We start from the raw sequence: 24,787 nt of genomic DNA on the forward strand, positions 1-24,787 counted from the left end.
CACTCTCTCCCCCCCCCCCCAGCTGGGTCTGACTCCCAAAACCCAAGCAAGCCCCAGCCATTAGTTTTTATACTTCCTCTGGATGAGTCATTCACCCCAGGTGAGGGTTTCAGTACACCTTCCTCGGAGACAGCCTGCTTGCATCTGCATTGATGATGAATGCCTGCCTAGGGCTTAATTGCTATGTGTTGCAGTTATTTTTGCTGTGTTAGCTATTAGAGGCCTAAGGGGGAGAGGCATTCTGCTTGCTTTCTCCAAAGATGGCTTCCTAATACTTGGCTTTCTTCTACAGAGGTAGTCTCTGCAATTATTGCTATACTGGGTGAAAAGGATAGTGTGCTAATAGTAGGAGATGGGTTAAAAAATGATGCACTAGAAAGAGAAGTAGATATGCGCACTTCAGCTGTATAGGCTATAGGACATGATTTGATTTGTGTAAAGAGAAGTTACCTGTAAAAGCTGTGGCCAAAATTTAGTTTGAGACTCCAATGTCTTCTTCATATCTTAAACATAAGTCTAAAACCTAGACTTCTTTTTAGCACTTTGCAAATCCTTACTTCTAGAGTAAGATGTTTAATTTCTATCCTCTTCTTATCAGATGCTTTCCTGGATGTGAAATCAGTATTTCTGAGTTAATGTGTTGTCCCTTCCCTATTTCTTTAGCTAGCCTTGGGGTCTGTAAGCAGGGCTCACAAAATCTTCCACTTCAGCTGTCTTGAGGGTCTTTTGCTGGCCCTCACGAGGATATTGCTGGAATTTCATACCGCTGTTATCTGTTGCCCATACAAAATTAGTCAAAGCTACTTGCGTACTGCCCTTGTATGTGAGAGGCGCTTCCTCAGGAGTGGAGACAGGAAAATGGGGGAGGGACTGGGGGTGCTGAGAGGGAGCAGGGGTCCATCCCTGTGGTGCACGCGTCTGGATGTGAGGAAAGAGATGAGAGGAGGGGGGAGGCATAGTTTATTGTGCTAAAGGGAAACAGAGAGGACATTCTGCCGGTGCTTATTGACACAAGCCTCGGCAGTGACTCTGGCTTCCCCGCCGGCTGTGAGTGACGGGCAGAACAGGCCGCTGCCTTGTTCAGTGGGATCTTGTGCAGACAGACTTCTTGTGGAGGGATGGATCCTCCTTGGGGAGCTGCCGAGAGGACAGAAATGCAGGATCCCCTGGCTGACAGTCTGGCTTCAGGGGACAGACATTTTAGAAAGGCTACAACTTAAATTAGGGGCATCTCCCCCAAGGAGCTACCTTTGAATTCTCCTCAAAGCCAGCCGTTCTGGTGCTCAAAGGTAAGAGTTATTTCTGTCTGGGGTGATCACGTGGGACGCATCCAGCCTCAAGCTCACATCCATGACCAGCGTCCACATTGTCCAGGTTGCCTTCCCTTGGCTCATGCTGTTCCTGTTTAGGAGTGATGGGAATGGATTTCCAAGCAGAGAAGCTCATGCACAAGGCAGAAGGTGGCTCATCTGCGATGTGCTGTTTTGATCTGTGAGCTGGTCCTGCACAGGCTGCCTGTGAGGGCTGAGCTGGTTCAGGGGACCTGAATCAGAGCCATGGATGCAGCACATCCTTGGTGCATGCTGTGCCCTGGAAATACAGCCAGAGAGTGCTGTTGTTCATTTAATTGTAATTTAGGTAAGGATTTGTATTTTTATTCTTGGAAAAGCCCCCAGAAGAACCCTGTGTTCCCTAGCAATTTATCTTTCCCATTGTGAACAATAAACATGCTGTTATAGATTGAGGAGGGGGTATGAAAATCTTACTGCGGTTGGCTAAGGCAGAGAAATCAAAGCACTACAGGAATCCGCTCTTGCGTTACTGTAGGAGTTTTCCTTGAGTAAACGGCTTCTGCTGAATGGTTGGAAGACCAAATTGGACTGGTTTGGCTCTATATGCACATATATCTTGACAAGAAGAAGGGGAAAGAGGGAGCGTTTATATATAGATGAGCAAGCATAAAACATGTAGTGAGATAGAGAAGGATGGGCAGCTAAGGAAATCAAGATAAAGAGGAAAAAATGTAGGAGAAAGTACTTGCTGTGGCACTGACCAGTGTTCAAGACTGTATTAATTAGCTAGCACTAAAAGGAAGTGATGGGATGCAGGTGAATGAGATGTAGATCAGCTGGAGCTTGCAGGAAAAGTTTTGCCATTTCTGGCTGGGCAGGGTGTGAGGAGCTTTGGTTACAGGTCTGTGTGGGAAGGTTTCTACATTCAGCTCAGAGGACCGTTAATCAACAAGTCTGGTCCCTTGTTTATCACAGGTCATTGAGAATGGCAGGTCATTATTCCAGTGGAGAAACCCATAGTGGTTGGGTGGCTGAAGCATGTTTTCTGGAGGTGGACAGTCTTGAATTTGAAGAGATGAAAAGAGGATACACCTTTTCTCTTGGGAACTGAATTGCACCCTCCTTTTCAAATTTGCACCTACAACTCTTGTCCAGATTTTGCAGGCATTAGAAGCTATGGTGTGGCTTCTTAGGGAGACCTCAGGCAGCCAAAGGTGGGATGAGAGCAGCTGATGGCATGGAGAATTTCCTTGGAAGTGGAAAAATACAGGCAGCTGACTTTTAAGGAGAAATGTTTCTTTATCAGAGGTAAGCTCGGGTGCTGCCATCCCTGTGAACTTCAGCTGTGTGAATTCGGACCAATAAATATGTTGCTTTGCCAAGGTCTGGGCTAATTGAGGGAATGCTTGATGTTGTTAGCTGACCTTGAGGGAACACAAGTCCCTTTAGAGTAGCAGAGGTCTACAGGTATTTGAAAGCTGGAGTAACTGAGGTTTTGCTTTAACCAACTTGGAGCTCATGTGTGTGCTAAAATGTCACCCTGAAGCCACAGACATGTGGAGAAAACCCCATTGTATCAAAATTGCAGTTAGACAGGACAGTCAGCGAAGGTCAGTGGAATACAAGACAAATACTGTGTTCAGGAGGAAAATAAACATGTTTTCTGGCACTGTGGAACCGAGACCAGGGTGTTTGTTTATGGAGAGAGCCATTTGCAAACAGGGAAAGGCTGCCAGCGATGTGAGAAGCTTTTCTGATGCATAGCAGGTGCTCCTCAGACCTGAGCGAGGAAAGCGGCAACTGGGAGGACACTTTTTTTCTGAATGTTGTGAACTAACAGAAGACAAACAAGTTTCTAGGTCTGTAGGAAGTAGCAGGAAAACAGATTGCTGCAGTGGAAGAAGCCAAAGGTTTGAGCCATGTGATGTGGGGTATTTACCCAGGGCATCCAGAGCTTGTACAGTGGGAACACATGTGTGCCGGGAGTTGTCCCATGGATGTGGGCCTGATCTTGAGCCAAAAAAAAAAAAAAAGCTGCAGAGCAAGGATGTTTAGAAGGGCTTCTCTGGGCGTGAGCGTCAGGGTCATGACACTTCAGTACACTGTATCCTACCCACCAAGCAAGTTTTGGCTAGTTGTGGGTGCTTTATGCTGCACTGCTCCACAACTGGATTTTTTCCTTGCATGGGGAATATCAGTATTTCTAAGTAGCTTTCTTAATAGGAGCAGGAAATCAAAATACTTGCCAAGGAGGTGGAAGATGCAAGATGCAGTGAAATGAAAATTTCAGGAGAGTTTTGAGTTGGAAAAGTTGCGCTCAGTGTATTCAACCTAAGTAAAAACACTTAGATTTGACAGGATATCATTATTCTTACATGGACAACAATTCCTAATGAAACATGCCAGTCTGCTGGGACTAGTAGATTTGGAACTGTTTTAGTTTCAGTGCTGTGGATAGGAAAAATAAATTTCCAAATTGCATTTTTTTTTAATTTATGTTTTTCCTGCTTACTTATACTAGGTGAGAATTTGGCTCAGACAGCAGGTCACCGTCTGGTCTTATGGGAGATTTAGGACTGAGTGTCTCAGAGTACTGGACATATTTGAATTGAGGCCACTTGCAGCCTAAACCTTGAATCCAGTAGTGCTTTGCAGCTGCAGATAAGGATGAGGTCATGCGCCAGATTGTGGTCTCCACAATACATCATTACCCGGATAATCACATCTGCAAGAAGGACTGTTAGCGTCATGCATTATTGAATGAGATCAGGTACTTGTATTTCTGAATTAAGTCCAAGACTGTCTAATTTGCCCGCTTATTAGTTTCCAAGGTGAAGCTGCCAAGAGACTATTACCAGGAGTTATGTGAATTGACAAGGAAGGCTCAGAGGACGGTTTGAACCCTGTGATGGACAGGCATAGATTTTGCAGTCAGTGGGCTATCAGACTAGTTAAAAAATGACATCCCATTTCTAGTGTATTTGCTCTATCTTTTTCTTTCCTTAATTGCCTGGTTTCCAAATGCAGCTCTCTCTGATACTAACATTAAGGATCAAATCCAACTGGTTTAATTGGATACTGTTCGTTTAAGACAAACAATTTTGGTCCTGAGAGAATTTCATGTTTTAAAATTTTCACTTAGACATCGCTGGGGTATGTCTAGATGCAGGCAAGCTCACTTCGTCACTCTGCTCAACAGATGCAGGCTCCTCCGCCTGCATTCACCCTGAACAGATGCTGTAGAGGCAGATTAGCTGTGAGCTTGAGACAACGGGTGGTGGCTTTCAGCGTGGTGCGCCCAGCCATATAGTCACAGCCAGTATTTGTTTTGGAGCTGGCTCGTTTCGAGCCTATTTGGAGCATAAAGGAAGTGCAAGACCACATCTGCTGGCAAAGTCCATCTAGACATACCCAGAGACAACAGTATTTTGTAGATTGTGACACTGCAGTCTGAAAAGTAGGGTTTGGGATTTATTCAATATACCAGGCGTACAAAGGATAGCAGACCAGAGCAGGGACACTGAAAATTGGATGCCCAAGCATAGGCAGTTGAAGCAAGACCTGCCAGAAACGGCGAGTTGTACTGGCTGTTTCAGCTGTAATGGACAACTTGAATCCTTCTTAGAGAAGTCCTGGATTTTTTTTTTTCCCAGGCTGATTCCTCACACTTCTTTCAAATCAGGACTTCTAAGGCACTCTAAGGGGAGCACTTCAAAATGGCTGGACTCTTTTCAGGAAGGTAGTCCTAAAATCCATCCTGTGGGTCCTAAATGAGTGTCTGGAGCTGCACAAATTCATGGGTTTTATAATCCATAAAGAGCTCTTTGGTCCAGCCTTCTGCATAACTGGTGAGCCTTACTCAGGGATTAAGCCTGTCGCTTCTTTTAAAGCTATAGCAGAGTGTTTTGAAAGACTGCAGCCTTCATTTTCATTGAAAGACTTTGCTAGAAGGAGAGTGTAGCCTGGTTCCAGGGATAGCAGTGACACCTTTGATGTCCTCTACTTCCTTCTGCTTCCAAGTTGCAGTTGTGACATTTGGTGTCTCACTAGAGTCTCGAACTATAGGTTTTTGGGAGCCCTTTTGTGGCCGGGGGGAGGGGTGGCATATGGAACAAATGTTCTGAATTCAATTCCTCCCCTGGGCTGCAATGCAGGCTCAGCACACTAGAAGGCCTAGACAAAGGAACATGGTATTTCTAAATTTTGGGATTTGAGAAACTATTAAAGTCATTTTACCACTATAATGTACAACAATTTTTGAAACAAAAATAAGTTCCTGTCTCTACCACTTACCCAGCACTTTACAGATGCAATCAACCCAGCAGTCATCCCCTCGCCAGAAATAAAAATATCCATGGTGGGGTTTTATTTCCTTCTGAAGACCTGGGATAAGCAACACATGATTTGGTGCTGCTGACATCTGGCAGCATCGTTCCTATTTACTGTAAACACGAGTCATCGCCCATGGAGTATTTTATTGCTTGTGGTTTCCATCTTGTTGTATGCAGCAATTATGCACATGGCGCAATCTTTCCATGTCAATAAAAATGTTTCATTCTCAGCAAGGAACATAAGAATAAACCCAGCAATTCTTATGGGCTACTGTGCTGAGTTAAATGGGATGTGATGGGGAGGAGCTCTGCAGGGGGCTTGGTGCGGAGGGCAGGGTGGCTTTCTCCTCCAGGGTCACTAGGTGGGACTCGCGGGCTCTGGGGCAGTGGACAGAAAGCTGGGGTGAGCGACTGCTTCTCCAGCCTGCGACTGAGAAAAGGCCTCAAAGCTTTTGTTTGCTTTGTTGGCAAAACGTTGTGCAGCAGGATGCCTTGTGAGTGCTGCTGGAGACTTTCCTTCATGCTAATTTCTGTTTCTGTCTTCACAATTTTTTTTCTGGTTATCCAGGAGTTTAGAGATGTTTTCAGTAAAAGATTCATGAGAGAATCTTCAAAGGGGACTACAGCCAGGGGAAAATCACAAGCTTGAGTGGAAAAGTAGTGTTTTAAATTAGTATGAAAGCTTGGGAGAAGTCACTTAGGCCCAAATCCACAAGTTGGTTTAAGCCTCTTATTCCTGCTTAAGGTGCCCTGCTTTCCCTTTTGAGTCAGGCATTTAAAGGTCTTTGTGATCAAGCACTTCCCGCTTCATTCTTCCCATGGCTTATTGGGAAACCGAGTACAATGTTTGCCTGCTTTGGTGGGAGCACGAGGGCATTTGTCTGGGGCTCCAGACAGTGGGGCTAGTCTTAGCAAGTCATCCAGCCTTTTTCTACAGTTGCCAGGGAGGGACAGGCTCCTCTGGTGGGTTATTCATCTCTGTGGAAGATAGCTGCCTGAGATGTGTGGGATGAATCTCTCCCTGAAGGTGCCAGCCTCTCTCCACTGGCTGTCAATGGAGCCTAGCCAAAGAGTTTAGAAGAAATGCTGGTTTAGGCAGCTAATGGTATGGGAGGCAAATTTCAGCCCCAGGAACTTTGGGTGGAATTTAAGCTGTCTGAAGATGACAGTTGTGCAAGCAATAATAGTCTGTAGCTCCACATCTGGAGTCTCCATATAAACAGGGGTATGCAAATCAATTAGATAAAAATCTGAACATGTCTGAATCTCCTGCCCAAACTTGAACAGAATCTTCTCTTCGATTTGATGAAAATCCCCTTTGCTCTCCAAACTATGTGTCTTGTTCTGCCACACATGGAACCTTCTCCTTGGTTCACACAAGGATGAGGATGCAGGAGCTTTGGATTGCTCTCAGAGTGCCTCATCTCTGGACATCCCTGAATTGGCCAAGGCAGTGAGAGCTGGTGCTAAGAACCTTCTGGGAAGAGCCCAGCTATCACACTGTGGCATGATTCCTGGCTCAGTGCTGCAGATCAGAGTGCTCCAGATAAGCTAAGATGTAGATAAGCACCCCAACTCCTGAGTGCTTATCCAAACCAAACCTTTCAACATTTATCCACCTTGACTGTACATGACTTTGCCCTTAGCAACGGAGATTACGCCCACTTTTTTCTCCTCCACTTCCAGCAGAGGAGCAAGAACCTACTTGAAGACAAGTAAAACACCTTAGGCTTTTAGGTTCCCACACCTTCCTTCTTTCTTTTTCAGAAACTATTCTGATTATGTATTCATTTCTCATTGTAGTCACTACCTGAGAAACTGCAAATTCAGGTAGGGGTGCTAGGCAGCTCATTGCGAAGGCGAGTGCCTCCTAACTCTACTAGAATGGGTGAGTCAGGCAAGGCATGTGGGTCTCACTTTCATCAGCATCACTTAACAGTTGCTTTTGGAGACAGGACCATAGGCTCATGGTACCTGCCTTTGTCTGATGTGCCTTGGTTCTACTGGCTGCCTACAAAGTGGAGGACTTTATTTATTTGTTATTTATTATTCCCTTCTAGCCTTGAATGTCTTGTTGGTCTTGGGTTTCCCCCCTCTTTCTCTTGAGTATCTGGAGATAAGAGATAGAAGTGACCCCATCCATTGCTCCCTTTGATGTCATGAAAATGCTCAGATGCCTTGTGGCCATGTCTTGTTCATGCACTCAGGGTAAAACTGACCTTTTGACTTAGGCTCAGGGAGAATTTTTCCCTAAGTTAGACTGACAGAAGCCATTCTTTTCCTTCTATTTTTGTGTGTTTCCTAAGTAGCATGGGGTACGGGCCACTTTGTCTGACCAATAGGCATTATCGCCTAAAAAATTACCTGTTCTTGCAGGGACCTGGGGTTTCTTCTTTCTGCCTGTAGTGCATTGTATTTTTTTTTGTGGATTTTGGTTTTTCAAATTAAAGATTTTAAGTTGTTACAGATTACATGGAAGTGTTTTGTGGCTTGTGGTGTGTAGAGTTATGTGGAGTCAAGTTTGGTGGACCTTTCTGAATAAATGCTGTTATACATGGACTGCGAGGGGCTGCATGTGATGAACCAGGAGATTTTTGTGTTTGAGTCCCAGGGTTCTTTGGCTTCTCCGTTCATTTTGGGCACATACAAGTAAATGTTACTGCACTTTCTTTCAAAAACTGCCTTAATCTTTTTATTTATGGGGAATTCAGACTGTCCAGAGGTGCTAACTCACCAGGCAGCCTTAGACATTCGTGTTCTCTCATTCGTTATTCATAGACCAAGCAACTCATTGGCAACGGTATAAGAAGCTTCAGTTCTTACCTGGAAGGTCACCTCTGAAAAGAGGCCTTTCTTTTCCCATGTATCTCTCCCCTCAGTCTTTCCGTTAGGAAGGACTGGGCCAAGAACACAATTTTGCACAGAAAACTGAAATAAAAGTAGTTATGCTCATAGAAAAAGATAGTTTTGTTTATTAAGAAGAAAAAATGTGTTGGATGTGTTATGTGTATGCATATTATATGGTAAATACTAAAAAGCTTCCATTCTACACCCTCCTCCCCCCTTTCTCTTTACAATAAATATTCTGGTTTCAGTCCCTTTTTTGATGGATTGGACAGTTCAGGTGCACACGATTAATTTTAATCCACGAAGTGTTAATTTTTCACAAGACCCCCACTTTTGGTCAAACATATTTTGATTAAAAACATTTCAGCTATTCCTACTGTCAAGACTCCAGGCACAGATGCTAATTGGTATAAATTGTGGCATGAATGTGTATGCACAGCAGCTTATTTCCTGGAATCCTTTGAATGGGCATCAGATGGAAAAACTTTTGAGCACTAGTGATGTGACCTGCATTCGACCATGGTATCTACAACCAGTGGGTCCATATCCTACGAGTTATCCAAGTTTCGCTACATTTACATTTAAAATATTGAAACAGTTTTCTGAGTAAATGAAAAATGTCACTTGCAGAATGTGCTGAAATACACACAAATATTAGATTTTTGGACATACACCTTAAAAATAATAATTCAAAGTGCGATTGCATGTTTTGTTTGCTTTCCATCAGAAATAAGACCAGACACACCCAGAGAGGTTAAAAAAGGAGGGTATGAAGAACATTTACAATGACAGTATAAAAAAAATTCAGAGATGCTCCATGTCACACTGAACTTAGTTCTGGTCCCTAGGAATTAGTGCTAATGTTACTAGTTTTCTCCTGGACCATGGGTTGGGTTGGAGGAGCACTCTGGAGGTCTCTAATCCAACTTCTTGCTCAAAGCAGGGCTAACTTCAAAGTCAGGTCTGGTTGCTCAGAGCCTGATCCACCTGAGGTTTGGAAATCTGCAAGGATAGGTTTGACAAGGCCCTCCCTGGACCCCTGTTCCAGTGCTGGACCACGGTCCCTGTGAACATTTTTGTTTCCTGATGCTCAGCTGCAACCTACGTTGTGCTATTTGTGTCCATTGCCTTTTGTCATTTTTTCCAGGCACCTCTGAAAAGAGCTCAATTCCATCTTCTCTGTAACCCCTTTCTAGGCAGTGGTTAGCTCTCTCCCTTTGCCTTTGCTTTGCTTCTGGGTACTCAACTAAGAAATATTTTAAAAAATCTCACTGAAGTACCTTGTATTGGTTAAAAAAAAAACAACAAAAAACAACAAAACAGCAAACCAAACACAACTTATTAAACAGCACTGGCAGTTTTATCAGTAATTTCCAGAAGAGCAGAGTTAGCCCAATAGTAAATCCTTTCATGAGTCCATCCCTTCATGTTTTTAATGCGATTTCCAAACCAAAAAAAAGGTTAAATGCTCCCTAATACTCATCCTAACCAAACAGAAATTCTGACCTCTCTAAGCTGTGACCTCTAAGGGCAATATTTGCAAAACAAAACTGTCTGACCAGAGATGCTAGGTGTAGGTAAGCGTTAGTGGTCAGCTGGCTGTGCAGACTTTGGCCAGATCTCTCTCTTAGACAGTTCTGGTTTCAGGAAACTTGCTTGAGTTGCTGTCTTACAAATGACAACAAAATGAGAGCTTTTGGAAGCCAACCTTCCCCTTCTTCTGGGGACAAATTTACAGAAACCAAACACACACTTGGGTCTGTGTATGGGAAGTATGCATGGCACTCAAGCACTTGTGAGATTGCTTAGGCAAGGGGAACCCAACCAGCCCAGCCAGACACTTGCACAGATGTGGGAGGTTGGCGGGTGGGGATGTTTACCCGCTTGGCACACACAGCTGCAGGATGTCTGTGTTTTTATGTGTGTATCTTCTCTATGCAGAGTTCACCCTTCTGCCCTGAGCACTCGGGAGCAGTTCCTCTGCTGGTGTATGTGCCTGCAAGTCCCAAGGAAATCAGCTGGGGATTTGTCCTAATATTTTCCAATGTCTTTCCATGGGGTAAGAGCTACTCTTTCCTAGGTATAAAATTAGGAGCATTGAGGAGGAGTGCTTAGGTACTCAGAAAAGCTAAAAATGGCCTCCTCAAGTGCAGCTGGATGGTGGTCAGAAGGATCTATTTTTACTTGACTTGCGTTTGCACAGAGGCATCCGCGCACGACTTTCTGTTGTTCCTGGAGTCTTTCAAGCATATGGTAAATAGAGTTTCAATGGGTTGGAACCTATTGCTTCAGGAAATGTTGTTACAAATTGTTTTTCCACTGCAGTGCATTGAGGGTTTTTCATGCCACCCCCAACATACGCTGTGAAATCCAAGTGGTCTCCAGAAGGGAGTGACCAAGAAGTTTTGAGGTGATGTGAAACCCATTAGGCTTGCAGAGAAAGTGGTAAAGTATCACAAAAACGTATGGAGAGTGTAGAAAAGCAGGGGCTATTACTCAGAATGCAGTGAAACTATGTTTCTTTAACTAGATTAGTTTACATCTTGTGGTATATAAAGAAATAAAAATTACTTAGATTGCAATAAGCTATGTTTTTCTAACTAAACAGATTGGCTTACATTTTGTGGCACAGGGAAAAGATGTTGACTAAGAGACCGGGGTTTTTTTTCAGTCCCACTTGCCAAGCTGGATTTCTGATGCCTGTGTTGTTTAGGGATAAACTTTGGCTATAGCTATGTTTGGGGCACCTTCTTTTCTGGCTCGCTCTTCTCCTTAGATGGTTATGTACAGAAGTTGCCCATAAACACCTATGGGTAAAGCATATTTTTCTTTAGCGATCACTCTTCATCCATTAAAACTGTTCTCCAGCTCTCTTGAACCTCGGCCTCACAGGAACCTTTCTATTATGTAGGGCATCTCTTGACCATGAGATCCTTTTTTCTCCACATCAAGTGTTCTCATCTATTTTTCCTGGAAAATCTTATCGGTTTTGAGAGTTTCTTTCATACAGTACCCCCTTTATGATGTCAAGGTCTCATCCAGTTTTCCTTACAGATTAAAAAAACCCCAAACAACTAATGTATACGGGCAGAGATCCAAGGGTTCCAGTGTGTTTTCCATTTATACCAGCTGGCAGATCTCATTTGGTGAGTTGAAAATGTGAGAAATAGAGTTGAATGCCCAGCAGAGCAAACTGTCATAGGGAGGACTCATGTGAAAGCTGGCTGGAAAAGAGGGATGGATTTGTTGCATACGGGAGACATGCCGAGAGCTTGAACAGACATAGTGTCTTGCTTCACCTTTAAATCCACAGTGCTGGGACAGGATTTGAAGGATGAGATCAAGGCATCAAACCTTGATTTAAAATATTTTGGGGAAAAAAAAGTGTTTCCCTTCTGCTAGGCTAAAGCATCTATTGGCTTTTGTGGCATCACGCTTGTGACCTGGGTTTGGAGGAAGGCAGTCAGTGGACTGTCGGACAATTTTCGTTTTGGTTCAGATCACAGACCCTCTATTAACTGAGCACTATAGAAAACGTTCTTTCCTCTGAAGTAGCTATTACCTCCTGTGGCAAGATACTGGATTTCGAGTCACCACTGTTGTGTTGTTACCTGTCAGTTCCTACGTTTCCACAGGATAAAAAAACTCCACAGTCCTCTCCTACAGTGTATGCAGACTCAGAAATAAGTACCTTCTGCAAACTGTGGTGCCTCCAAATTGTTCTTTGTAGCTTGCTGAAATGCCATCTTCTGAGCGTCAGCTTCATACAGGCAAGGTATGCACTGTACATTAGCTGGGTAGGGACTCGTCAGATTCATGAAACTCAGAAAAGCAGGTACTCAGCTTGTACCCGAAATGAAGAGCAGGCAGAGTAATCCTGGAACAGCAAGGTACCTCTGTGTGGATGAAATAATTAAACAAAACAGAAGAATATATCTACCTTGAAAGGCGGCGAGAGTCAAATCGAAAGCAGATGGAAGGCATTTAGAAGAAATTCAGGCTGGCTGAATTGCATTCAGGCAGATAAAAGACTTTGCTAAAGAATATATCTTCCACTTAACACAGAGAGGAAGTCCTACAACTCATGTGGGCTTCAAGTGATGACATATGGTTCAAGTATCGTGGTCCTCTTCTGAGAAAACAGCACAAAATCTTGTCACCACCCTGGTGAAACATTCAGAAGGCTGTGACAGGGCTGAGTCTGTTCTCTTGAAGCAGAAAGCAGAGCCAAGCACTCTGATGACAACAGATGAACAGAGTTGATTTTTTTTTTTAAGGAAAACAGCTCATAATTAGAAGCCTTGAACCCTTCACCCGTAAAGGATTTGTCCTTATATAGCATAGATGTGGGGCAGGTATTTCAACTTACTGAAATCTGTCTGTCGTCTCTGAGTTTCGTGAAGGAAGAATTGGCCATGGATGTCTTCAGATCCCTGTTTCTTGGTGTGAAACCGCCTCCTTCATAAACACACATAGCAAAATAAACCACATCTATGAGGAAATCTTTCTTTGTTTCACGCATTGCTTTTGTGGGGCTGTAAAAAGTACATGTCCTCTTGTTACAGTTGAAGATTAACTCTTCTGAGTGTGTAAACCACTTTTGGGTTCACTGTGGTTACCGGCAAGCCTCTTTGTTAAAATATCAAAGTTCGTGACAGTTGCAAGATGCTTGTGGATAACCACTTCGACACCTGCTGGTGTTAAAATTGGAAACAAAATGTGACAATCATCTCATCACGGTGCAGAATTGCAGTATGTGAGTCACAAGATGTGCCATTGAAAAATCTCAACTTTCAAAGATTAAATGAGCCCCCAAATCTGCCTGTAATCAAGCCTCTCCCCCCGTTATTCCTGGCCCTAATTACTAAGGAAGAAATTTGAAGTACACGTAAGGCAGTTGAGGGTGTGTGTTAGTCACCTAAAGAATAAACAGGGAAATTAATTAAAATAAAATGATTCATTATGAATTATTCTCCCAGCTACATTCATAATGATGTGAGAAATATTCCAAATACTATTAGAAAAGCACTCCCTCCACCCCTAGTAATTCTGGCACCTCTAGAAACAGCAAGTGCTGAAACTCCCATGTGAGGGATGTTTCCTGTGAGCCGTACTGCCAGAGTGTACCTGTATTTTTGGGTAAGTATTTGAACATTTGCCTGCTTATGGAAAAAGAGCCCGAAGCCTGAACTTTTCTGAGGGTAGCTGTTACCAGGTGGATCCCCACATGTCTATGCGGGGGCCAACCGCAGGTAGTTAGTAGGAAGAAATGTGAAGCGATGCCTAGAAAAGGTGAAACGTGAGCTAAGGCAGTTGCTCAGGATGGGGCCCTGGAGAACCGAGATGGGATGGTTGGAACCCTGCTTAACTCCCAGAGATCAGAAGGGTCCTTGCATTGATTTGACCTCTGGCTTTTTTAAAAGGCAGTGACTTCTTCCTTTCCCACTGGGCTTTCAGCCATGCAGCACCGCCCATCACATCAAGTCCTTCTATGTGCTCATTGTAAAAAATAAAGTATGCCTCCTTTCCACCCAAAAAACAACCCTCACACCCTCGGTAACTGTCAGGGTCTCCTAAGGTGCTCTGAGTGAGTGTGTGTGTCTGTCTGCCTGTTACACATGTGTTTAATTCACATATTTTCTACTGGAAGGGATGTGAAAGTGTGAGTTTAGAATTTGAAACAGAACAGTTTGGGGTTATAAAAATTTAGCTTGGCTCAGAAAGGCTGTGTGTAAGCAGAGACTTAATTGACTTCTGCTGCCTCTGATGGGTCTCTGCCAGTCATTCAGGCTAGATCGACGGGCTGTCACGTAATCTCTGCATTGGGGGAGCTGGACCAACAGTTCCACAAACTGGGCATTTATTTTAGGCATCCCAAGGGGATCCTGGAGGACCAGCCCCCAGATCTGTAGTCTCTCTTGGGACATTCTTTGTGAGAAAGACATTCACCTGCTCTGCCTTCATGACTTTGTTGCCACTGGTTAATTTGCAGCCATTGCCTTGCCTTGCTGATTTTTCCTTTTGCTGTCGTGTCTTGCGATCTCCTTTCTCAAACTGCTAAATAAATGCTCTGCAACAGTGGCTGAAGCTCCTGAAGAGCGAGCCTACCGAATGCTATAGAAGGCGAGGTTCGCAGTGCTGCTGGAGGTGGAAAACAGTGCCTGGTAACTTCATGTTGACTGAAGCAACGAAAAGGAATTCAGCAGAGAAGCCTGATGAGTAATCTCTGCTGAAGTCATATGGGAAGTTTTACAATACCCCAGAACAGTTTAGCAATTCCTTTCCAGAGTCCTTTTCTGCTTAAGGTGGTCTTCATGTCCTCGAGCTCCTGACACCTTTTGGTGTTAGTACTGTCAAACTCCTAAATCCCTCCCTTGTAGGAAGAGTGTAAGAAGTAGTTTCAAGCCAAGCTCTAGGCCTGCTCTGGGATGTGTATTTGGAGAGGAATCCTTCCAAGTTTACCAAAGCAGTTTTGCCATTCGATGAAATACAGTGTTCATTGAAAAACAATGTTCCACCAAAACACTGGAGGGGAAGTTTTATTCTCTTTCATTTGTTTAAGAACTGGCAATTTTGTTTATTGAAATATCGAAGGGAAAGTCTGTCTGGCCTCATTTGTAGTATCTGAACTTTTTCCAAAGTTTTGAGGGTGGAGTCTTCTCAGGCCCTTTCCAGTTTCTCACCCTAAAAGTGGTATGACAGTATTTTTTTCTGTGTCTTCACTGGCATAATAGGGTGTGTTTTTACCCAGCAGTAACTCACACATTGTAGTTGTGTGCAATAAAAATACAGCAGTGCCTTGCAGCAGCGTTAACTCCCCCAGATCAGGCAGGGATGCTGGGAGTACAGAGCTCATCATCTCATGGGGGAAAATGGCAAACAGCCAGGTATTAGGTTAGGCTTTTTCAGAGATATGTATTATCTATTAAAAATCTCAAAGTACCTTAATATAGTCTCACAATCTGTTGAAGGGTAAAATGTTGATCACTGTTATCCTGTATTGTGGGGAAAGCCTGAGTTGGTGTACAGCACTTGAAAATCACATATGAAAAATCTATCTTGTATATGTGAAGAAGTGATTAGAGGGAAGTGGAAGGGAGAACTTCTGTGCTTAATCTTGAAAATGGCAAAAGTTGATGCCATCTTTGCTGGAAGTACAGATGACCAAAAAATGCTCATTTACTTATTGTGGAAGGTATTGCATTATTTTTATTTACTCTAAAATGTTGCTATTTAAATTGAGGAATTGTTTTGGGTTTAAGTTTATATTTTCAGTTAAAAAAAGGGCCTTCTACTTTCTTTTCTTTTAAAATAATTTAATTTCTAAAGACGAAAACCTGAACCTTTTTTTTTTTAGAAAATTTGTTTTTCATTACTGATTTTAATTGCCATAGTAATTTTTTCACAATGTATGAGTTTTTGGTGAGAAATGCCCCGTTTCATTGAAATATTTCAGTGAAAAGACATTTCCTAGCTCCTCCTTAGCTCATCTGTGTTTGTGCCAGGTGTAATTTAATGAATGCGAGATTGCTAGATAGCTAAGATAAGTGGGATGTGATTATTTTTAAAGCTACTAGGGGAGTTTGTGACTCAGCTTCTGTGAAAATAATGAGAAAAATGTGGACTTTGAAAAGCACAACCACCAGTTTCCCTGCACTTTATTTTGACATTTGGTGGGAGGGATGTAGCTTTGATTTACTTCTACTGGAGAGGTGCTTATGCTGCACAAAGAGGTCTTCCCAATCCAAAAGTAGACAAAAATAGCCAAAAAAATTGTAGGGAAAAATCTGCTTGGTCAGGAAATGAGGAGACATTCACTTCTCATTTCACTAGTTAACAAGGATATTTTAGGTGCATTCCAGGAGGGAAATCCTGTCTTGCAAATATGAATCTGAGGCGAAGTTCCTCAGGGTCCCATGAACCTCTCGGCAAACCTGAGTCCATTTGGACGCACGAATGCTGGAACGAGCTTGACCTGCAGTTGGCCTGGAATGAGTTACGTCTCCAGCTGGAAACCACGCGAAGTGCGACCATTTCATAGGGCTAGATGTGACCTTAATCCCAGCAGGATTGCTTAGGCTGAAATCAGCAACTGAAGATGTGAATGCTTTCCTCCGAACCACCTTCCAATGCTTCCTGAAGCTCATCCATCACTGTTAAGGCATAACAGCTCTCAGTGTGGTAAAATGGTGACTTTAATGAAGAACAGAAATTCGGTTTGATATGATTTGATACAATTTCAGTTGGTGCAAGTCAGTTTGATTAATTTGAATTTAACCAGAGTTAACCTTCCTTGAAGGCTGCAACGGTAAGTCGGAAGAATAGGTGATCCTGTACGTAGAGTTCCCCAGCTCAGGAATCTGAGAGTGGGTAAACCTGACTTGCCCTCGGTGGAAGTCAGTAAGTGCTCATTTATACTGGGTTGCATCACTGGATCCCTTCTGGTCCTGTGCATAATACTCATATGTGTATCTGTCTGTCCTGTCTGTGAATGGAAGAAAAGCCCATCCGCATCTTCAGGTGGAGACAGAGCAAGTAGTCAGTGCGACTATGTCTAAAGTGTCACAGGTTGCTGGGATGAGTGAAGCTGCAGGTGGCAAACATGCAGGGTAACGGAGGCAGGGCTAAAGCTATGTGGGAGCCAGCATAGGAAATGTGGGCTAAAAGTAACAGTCGCCAGGAAATGAATCTGGAAATTATTGTTGAAACAGCCCAGGGCAAAGCTGCAGAACAGAAATGGCTGCTGACCTCCTAGGGTAAGCTGTAAGAGCTGGAATGAGTGAGCAGAAGAAAATGCATAGTTTGGAGATCAGAAACTTGTATTCGCTTTGCCTCATAATGCAAGGAGAAGGGGACATTTGATTAAAATAGAAAGGTGATGAAAGAAATGCTAATGAAAGAATACTTCTTCATAGGGTACGTAATTAAAAAGGGTAGCTCATTGCTTCAAGGTGTCTTTGAGATCAGGAACTTAGCAGGAATTAAAAATAAACAAAAGCAAATCCCCCAAACCTGTGGTATTTCCATGGATAACAAGAATATCCAGTTTTGTCAAACAGTTTTGGTTCACTGCATCAATTCACCTCTGACTCGTCAGGGTTAATACTCTTTTCCTCTGAGGAGGATACTCGAACTGCTTACTGCTCACGGTTTTTCTCTGGAAGTGCTGGCATCACCATGAGCCAGGCACGAACCAGGGGACTAGGCTGACTACTGATGTGATGCAGTATCCCTGGGTGATGCTTTTAAGGCATCTGGCTCCCGGTCCGTCCTCGCAAGGAACATTGTTCCGACCGGGGGCCGCTGGACCACAGACAAACATTATTGCTTTTGGAAGCAGTTGTCTGGGATAATGAGGTGATAGACAGTCTCCGCAAGGAACGCTTAAAGGATGTTAATCTCACCTAGTGAGAAGGGGCTGCAGAACTGTGGCACATGTCACGTAATTAAATAGCTCATTGCTACAGGATATTGTGGAGGCCAAGAGTACAGATGGGTTTGAGAGGGGAGTAGACACGTTCATGGAAGGTAAGTCCGTGAGTAGCTCCTAGTCCTGATGCGACCTCCAGTTCAGGCAGCCTTGAGGTGATGATTTCCAGACACCAGGAGGACGTGCCATGGAAAGTGACCATTTTCTATGCGACTTTTTCTTTTATACTCTTCCCCTCGCAGTCACCATGGAAGACAGAATAGCTGACTAGACGGATGTAGACTCTGATTCTTCTTTTGTTTATATCTTTATATACTTAAGAGGACTTACAAATTCCTGAAGGGCAGATGACTCACGTTGGCAAGGGGTTCAGAAATTGGAGGGTAGTCTGAAAACCCTGGGAAGCTAGATGGGAATAAGGCAGATGTATTACGCTCAAAGAGTACTTAAGCATATGGAATAAGTTACTGGGCAATGTAAAGACATTATACTAAGTCTTTAAGATGATACTTTAAGGCGATACTTTCTAAGTTCAAGGGACACCTCCGTCTCTCTTTGGAGGAGGGGCTTGGGAAAAGAGCAGCCTTGCGGAAAGGAGTAGGATTAAGAAGATCGCTGGGAAATGGCAGGCGGATCGTGCTGGATGCCCTTTCCCTGTTCCTAAAATTTCTACCGTCCTCATGAGAGGAAGAGAAAATAAACTGAAGAATGGTAATGCTCGGGGTTACACAATCAGGGTCGGAGGCTGCTGACCTTGCCGCTAATGGTTTATGGGCAGCCACAGGCGTCTGCCACTGCCCCGTGTTTTTGTTACACATTATCTAGCAGTTGCCAAATGACTCGGTCCCAATATGCAGGAAATTACTTGAGAGCTATATTTAGCAAGATGAGCCCATATCTTGATTTGGCTGGAAGCTGAGGCAGATTGAATTAATCTAGGGGAAAGACAGAGTGTGTGGGGTCCCAGCAGAACATTTTCCCCCGAGTTTCCTGAGGTTCTCTGACCAGTCTGAGGTTTCTGTTGTGGACCAGCCTGAGGGCCCTCACAGTGAAGGCTGGAGAAAAGAGGGTTTTATGGGTTCCTGGTGCTATGTGTGGGCACAGCCCAAGGGAGCTGGTCCCACTTCTGCAGGACAGAGAGGACAGCCGCAGTATGAGTGAATCCTCCTGAGGGACCACAGGATGGGCTCCATCCTTCTGTGGTGGCCCTGAGGCTGCAGTCTCAGCCAGCTCCTCTGCCTAAGGCTGGACATGTCAAGCATGATGCTTCCCAGCACTCTTCCATCTCAAGCTCCCTCAGAAGCTCCCTGGCTCTCACACAGCTCTGGTTTCTCAGCCTCTTTCCCACAAGAAACTGGGATTAGGAGGCGAGATAGAGGTTCCTCCTCTGGGTGGTAGCCACTAAGAAAAAGACGGCTAAAAGTCACATTCTCCAAGAGCAGCCCTTGTTCCTCCTGGTCCCACCTGGTAGTAACCAGGCAGGTCCTCTGTCATGAGGCAAGCCGTGGCACTGGCTCAGGTGAGAAGGAGAGAAGACACCCACAAGGCTTGAAATCTGCACATGGAGGGTTTCTCTCCAGGTTCCCACCTTCCTCAGGCTGTGCAGGGAGGCTCTCCCTGTGGTTACCTGCCCTTTGTACAGTTGTCTTCTTGGAGGAGTGTGGACAGTTGTTTGCAATGGGCCTGATTCACAGCCCACGGAATCAGACTGGTTTTGGAAGAGACCCTGTAAGGTGCTTCTATTGTATTTCAGCGCACAGAAACACAAAAGAGCAAAGTCTGGTTATTTGCTCGATAATTAGCAGCTCTGTCCCCTAAGGGGAGATAGATAGGTGCTGGGATGAGGTCTAGAACCGAAGTGCCTGACGTTCCCCTGCAGTTACCGTGCAGCAGCCAGGTGTTGTGGGAAGGAGGGATTTTATCAGCGCTATGCACCGTTAATGAATATTTACCGTGCAGTACGCTTTCAGCGAGCTACGCTGGCTACAGGCTCACGTGAGGCAAGGAACGCGATCTCCGGGCGAACACAGAGCCCTGAGTTTCCCTTTAACATAGTAAGGTGTTCTGCATGGCCTAAACACACAGTGGAAGGTATCTGGCAGGAAAGAAATGATGTGATAAATACTCAGTGAGACATCTCCCAGGGAGAAATAGGATCACAGAATCATAGAAATGCTAAGAGAAAGCTTTTAGCTTAAAGAGTTGGTTTGAAACGTCACCATTTTTTTCCCATCCTTTTGTACTTTCATTAGGGAGTCAGTTTGCTGATCTGAAAACCAAAAGATAGTGTTGTGCAAATTGAATGGTGCACCCATGTCATGCTTTAACCCCGTCTGGCAACTAGGAAGAAAATTAACTGTCCCAGCTGAAACCAGGACAACCCAGAAGGTGGACAGTGGGGTTGCTGTGCTGTGGGTACAGCTGCAGCAAAGCCTCCAAGGTCTCGCACAGCATCCCCCCTGTGCGGAGCTGCATTCCCATCCCATCCCATCCTGGAGCCTCAGGGGAGGAAGGCAGTGTGGGGTTCCTCATGGTCACCAGCTTCCCTCATCTGGGGCAAGTAAATGATTGTCTTTGCTGCCGGTCAGAGATCTTGTGCGCTGTTCAGGTTGTGCGAGATGATGGTCTTCACTGAGTGTAGTATTTAAGCACGTGCTGAATTCAAAGGGAAACCAAACGTGGGTGCTTTTGTGAATCAGGTCTATCCTGCCTACTTTTATTCTCATCAAATTAATTAATGAGATTCTTTATGAATGTTGTCCCAGCATTTGGGCTTCTGACATCTGCCCTTTCAAGTGGGCAATGCAATGACCAAGTAGAGCAGTTGCATTCATTTATTTCTTGTAGGTGGCTGTAGCATTCGGTGCAATCGTGGCATTTTGAAAGCTGGCAGTGCTAGACCATGGATGGGTATTGGCATGCCTCTGATGCCAACTCACAGAGAGCCCTTCCTGTCTCCCACTGTCGAAATCATACCCTTGGTTTCAGCATTCATCACCATTTGTCTCTTGTAATTGCATTTTCCTGAGTACTAGAAATTAAATCAACAGTGACAGAATATTTATGGCCCAGAACTATTCTGGATGATTTCTAGAGAAGCTGTTTCCAGTTTGGTTATTTATGTTCTTTTATCATGAGTTTTATAGTGGGAATGGGGAACTAAACAGCAAAACCCATATGAAGCATGCTGAACGATTTCCTCCTTGAGCCAAACACACATTTACTACCAGCAAAGAGACGTGGGTGTGAGAGCATGCACGGAGCAGAGCCTCCGGACCATGGCCAGTGCTTCAGCTCCGACCACTGGTCTGCGGAGAGGTGCAGGCTGGTTGCTGAGCTCACCTGGCACATTTTCTTCATTTGGAGGTTGCCATCATTTCCCGGAGAGAGGCCTGGGGATGGTCTGGGAGGAAAGGTTTCACTTGTGTGGGCGAACTGCTTTGATCTTCTCCCTGCTGTTGGTCTTACTTGCGTATGGGCATTGCAGATGAAGCTTGTCAAGGGGCCTGACTGCTCTCCCGCTGGGAGCACTGCGGAGCCGGGCTTTTCCTTGCTAGTCAGAGTGAAAATTGAAATGTCTAAATTTCCAGTGAAACAAAAAATTGGAAGAATGCGTTCAGGAAATAGAGAAGTGAACTTGTCAGGTCCATTTCTGTGCCGTCAGATTTTTTAAGACCGACTCACCTCTCCCACTGTCCCCCTCTCTTCTTGTCCATAAAGCCGTCAAAATAAAGCACTTTGGCTTTGCTGAAATCAAAGATTTTGATAATCTTCCTTGCTAGAAATTCTGCCAATATCAGCGTACTTCTGAGAAACATTCTTGTATCGGTATTTTCTCATATAAAACCGTTCCTTATGCAAAACCGACCATTTTCAGTGATAAGATCTTTTTACAGTTCCTATCCTAGTCTCAGCTCTAGCCTCCCTGTGTTACTGTAAATTTTTATCGCAAGCTATAAATAAATAGTAATCATGTACAGAAGGAGTCTTGATCTCGCAAGGGTGTGTCACAATCTTGCCACAATGATGACGTATTGCCAGTTGAACTGATGACCCCGTGGCTGACTGCAGTTTTGCACATGGCTTAGATCGGGGTTAGAGATACGAATGGCCAGCCTTCCTGCAGGATCTCCAAATTTTCTACATGGCCATGAGCCGCAGGACTTACTGCATATCTCAGAGAGCCGAGGGAAGGAGCGACTGCTGGGCTGGCTCAGCAGCAGGCAGAGGCAGCATTTCTCTGGGCATTCCCCCGAGATGGAGGGCACTGGGGAAGGGATGCAAGTGCCCTGGGATCCCACCACGGCTTGGATGCTCTGGCCCTTTCTGCCATGCTGCATCTTTTCCAGCAATTTGCATACTTTAAGCAGCCCTCGTGCTTAAAGGTTTACGGGAGGTGTGGGTTAGATGCCTTCTGTGGTTGAGGACCTCAAGCAGGTTATGGCTGCGAATACTCACCGTGGCATTTTTCTGCTCTCATCTATAAAGACCAAAATAAATCACCACATCAGTGCTGACAATCCTTTTCAGGTTTTCTTCTGGACAGCTTTTACAGCTAGAGCTGGCTTTCAAAAGGCCCAAATTGCTATTCCTGAGATACTGTAAAGAAATCCAGTGCACATAAAATAAAAAATAAAAAGGAGGACCTTTGTCTGCCTTTTATAGTCCAAGTGTTTCCTCAGGCATTGCAGGCAGCCTGCCCTTCCTGTCGGGAAGGCTGGCTGCACCAAAAGAGATAACGGCGTATCTTTTTATAGGATGCTACAGACTGTAGGTGGAGAGCCTGGTTCAAAGTGCAGGTCACTGAGCTCCTATAAATTGTTCCTGACATCCCCGATAAAACCCATGCTCTCCCTTCCTCCCCTGCATCTTCTTTTAGCAAGGGGAAAGGGCTGGTAGTAAAGATACTATTTTTCCACTTCAGTCAATACTTTGATGTTTAAAGCTGTTTAATATTCATTAAAACTGCTCCTCAAATGTAATTGCAAGAATTACGCTTCTCTTTTTATGATCGTCTGTAAGTGTTACAGGACAGGCAGTTAAAACCATCTCTCCGACAGAGGAACGGTATGCCCAGCACAGGGCTCTCGCCCTGCAGAGGAGCAGGACCAGGCCTGGGGTCCCCCTGCCCCCCAACAGCGGTCAGATGCATGCGGGAAAATAGATTCTTTCCTGTGAAAAGATGTTTTGAGTTAATTGAGAGTGTTTGGAAATCTGTGCCGAGTGGTGACATCCCTGCCCTCCCCTCATACGCTCCACTCCTGGCAAAAGGTGCCGTTTTAATCTTTTCAGAAAGAAACATTTAGATTTCTTATTTCAACATAAAATTAATTTTGAAATTTGTTGAAAAGTTGTATATACCTACTTGTCTTTAAAAGGGTTTTGTTTAGGGGATGGAAAATCTCTGAGAGATGAAGTGAGACACTTGAATTTGAGAATCCTGAAACAAAACTTTACTAAAACTAAGAAAACTGGAAGGAAAAAGGAAAAGTCTTCTCAAGGCAACCTAAAGCAATATTTCCCATTACTGCTGACAATGAGTTAAAAAAAAATAAAATCAGCTATTCACCCACCTTGAGATGAGCTATTGGGTGTCTTTATTAAGGTCCTTCCTCAACTCCTGCAATTACGGATCTGTTCCCTGAAGAACATCTAAGACCCTTTCATGTCTCGCTATGACAATGCATCTGAGCATTTCACAATTTCACATGAGAATGCGCTCACAGGGAAGTGCTAATACCTCTATTGTTTTGATGGGAAAATGATGAGTGATTTATCTCATCTGATTTTAGTTATCTAAAGAATAGACATCTTGTCTAAGCTGCTTGTCTAAAGCCATGTTGTAGTTGATTTTCTCCCACTGTTAGATCTTCTCATCAGGGTTGTGGAATGTGGGCAGGGAGGCTTTTCTGCCTTTAGGAAATTTCTGTGCCATATTATCAGGGGAGGAAGAAAATACGGGAATTGATTTATTTCTTCTGTGGTTAGTGTAGTGCTCCATGTGTCTTCTGAGATGCGAATTTGGACTTTGCGCTGCAGCTGTGAGAAATGCTGCTCCTCTGGCCACCTGCTTTTAGTGGATATATGGTTAATGAAGCTGGGGAGTCACAAGTGTTGGAAGGGAAACCAAACACTTACCGTCTCCATGAATCTTTGGCTGGGAGACATTTGCTAAAGTGACCGATAGGCCAGAGAGGCTCAGGTGGACATTGCTGTATGACTTCAGCTAAGAGAGAGGTTGGCGTACAGATGCAAAAGCCTTGAAATATTTAAACTCAGCAATTAGAGCAGGTGGCAAGACCTTTCAGGAGAATATTTCCACCTGTGATGTTAAGCTCCATTGGGATTTCGTTGCAGTCCGACTCCATGATTCAAGGACTGTCATTCAGCTCCAAATGCACTCCAAGAGCTACAAAAGAGCCACTGTCCTCTGCTTAATCCATGGATTGTATGTCTCTATTGGTGCCTGGCTGAAGTATAGTACACACAGCCCTAATAGAAGCAATTAATGTCAATCAAATGATACCTCCTCCCACACACCATTTGAACTAATACAGCCATCTTAATTGCCCAAGTTTCTTCGCTTTCAAAAGTATGTTCCACTTAATGATGCCTTTTCTAACACTGAAAGTCTGTTGTAGCAATCCTGTTTCTACCAAAAATATTTTTTAGCAACGATTCTCTCTCCCCCTGCTCCCCTTCAGTCCTTTAAATTTTGCTTCCTTCATCCCCAAGCTATGCACAGACCAGTTGGCTCCAGCCAGTACTAATTTCCTTAGTTGTCCTAGTGAAGAACTTGCATAAAGGCTCTGACATTTGACAAGGTGGTATTGTTCTGGTTGTGTTAGCAAAACTTCTGAGTTGCACAACAGGGCTTAGAAATGCTC

At 44.2% G+C, this 24,787-nt stretch overlaps 1 protein-coding gene across 1 annotated transcript in view; it reads left to right on the forward strand.

The window, feature by feature from the left end:
- Positions 1 to 24,787, forward strand: part of TRABD2B (TraB domain containing 2B) — a 294,690-nt gene that overhangs the window by 33,370 nt on the left and 236,533 nt on the right. The gene's annotated exons all lie outside the window — the stretch shown is intronic.

This window comes from Egretta garzetta, unplaced genomic scaffold (genome assembly GCF_000687185.1).
Source record: "Egretta garzetta isolate BGI_Z169 unplaced genomic scaffold, ASM68718v1 scaffold533, whole genome shotgun sequence".
NCBI classification, from domain to species: domain Eukaryota; kingdom Metazoa; phylum Chordata; class Aves; order Pelecaniformes; family Ardeidae; genus Egretta; species Egretta garzetta.